The sequence below is a fragment of the Myotis davidii genome, unplaced genomic scaffold, assembly GCF_000327345.1.
Source record: "Myotis davidii unplaced genomic scaffold, ASM32734v1 scaffold3, whole genome shotgun sequence".
Classification (NCBI taxonomy): domain Eukaryota; kingdom Metazoa; phylum Chordata; class Mammalia; order Chiroptera; family Vespertilionidae; genus Myotis; species Myotis davidii.
The window spans coordinates 1,746,228-1,747,392 of record NW_006295062.1 but is presented as its reverse complement, the minus strand read 5'-3'; the positions used below and the strand labels follow the sequence as shown (position 1 = coordinate 1,747,392).

At 47.0% G+C, this 1,165-nt stretch overlaps 1 protein-coding gene and 1 long non-coding RNA gene across 3 annotated transcripts in view; both read right to left on the bottom strand.

The window, feature by feature from the left end:
- LOC107184083 overlaps positions 1-336 on the bottom strand; it is a 9,146-nt gene extending 8,810 nt beyond the window's left edge. Inside the window, exon 1 of the long non-coding RNA XR_001514908.1 lies at positions 325-336. This is a non-coding gene — a long non-coding RNA (uncharacterized LOC107184083). The remainder of the gene's footprint in view (positions 1-324) is intronic.
- TMEM177 (transmembrane protein 177) overlaps positions 1-1,159 on the bottom strand; it is a 3,992-nt gene extending 2,833 nt beyond the window's left edge. The window contains exon 1 of one of the 2 annotated variants that reach the window (XM_015567780.1): positions 993-1,159. The gene's annotated coding sequence lies outside the window, so the exon portion shown is untranslated. The remainder of the gene's footprint in view (positions 1-992) is intronic. The other variant, XM_006769667.2, reaches the window with a different exon arrangement.
- Between the last annotated feature and the right edge of the window lie 6 nt (positions 1,160-1,165).

The following is a 1,165-nucleotide window of genomic DNA, read 5'->3' as shown; positions in this document are numbered from 1 at the left end:
AAGTGTACCTGGCGTATAAGACGACCCCCCACTTGGAGGCATATTTTACAGGGCCAAAAAATCGTCTTATACGCCGGCAAATACGGTACTTAAGTCTTAACCCCAGTACCTCAGAATGTGACTGTATTTGTAGAGACGGGGCCTCTAAAGAGGTAGTTAAGTTAAAATGAGGTCATTAGGGTGGGCCCTAATCCAGTATGACGTCCTCACGAGAACAGATTAGGACACAGACACAGAGGGAAGATCCTGAGAGCTGACAAGCCAGAAAGCCATCACCCACAAGCTAAGGAGAGAAGCCTCAGAGGCAACCAGCTCTGCCGACACCTCGACCTTGGACTTCCAGCCTCTAGAATCATTAGAGAAATAAGTCTCTGCCATCCAGTTCTTGTCATGACAGCTCCGGCAGACTAGTGATTCAGGCACAGTATCTGAGCACAGGTGGTCAGGTGTTCACAGACTTCGTTTTAGGAAAAATCTTAGCCTTGGCTGGGAGGCGCGGTTACAGTCATCCCTACACCTAAAGGTTGCCAGTTTGATTTTCAATCAGGGCACATGCCCAGGTCAGGGCAGGGACAGAGGCAACTGATTGATGGTTCTCTCTCACATCGATGTCCCTCTCTCTCTAAAATCAATTTAAAAACAGCATATCCTTGTGTAAGGATTAAACCAAAATTGTAATGCCAAATTGCAAACATACAAAAGTAGAAAAAAATATTACATCAACTTTAATCACATGGCCAATCTTGTTTCATCTCTACTCCCACCCATATCCCCCCTCTAACTGGTTTATTTTGAAAAACATCCCGGGCAACCCATTATTTCAAATGTGAATATTTCAGGAAAGTTCACAATTAATTTAACTTTTGTTGAAGCTTCCTGTCTACAAAAAGTTTGTGTGTGTGTGTGTGAGAGAGTTAAGTGTTTAATTAGAGAATTAGTTGCTGCAAATAAGAACGTGGGTCACTTATTTTAATAAATTCCTAGTCACACACCTGGCCCTTTTTTCCGATGAGGAAACAGCTAGGAAAGGAAGGGTCCTGGCCAGGTCCGGATGCCCGGCACCTGCGCCCAGGCCGCCCCGTCGGCACGCACCCCTCGGCAGCTGTGAGACTTCCTGCGGCTCCCAGCCGGGCCCCCAGGCTCCGCTCGGGGCTCCCACTCGCTA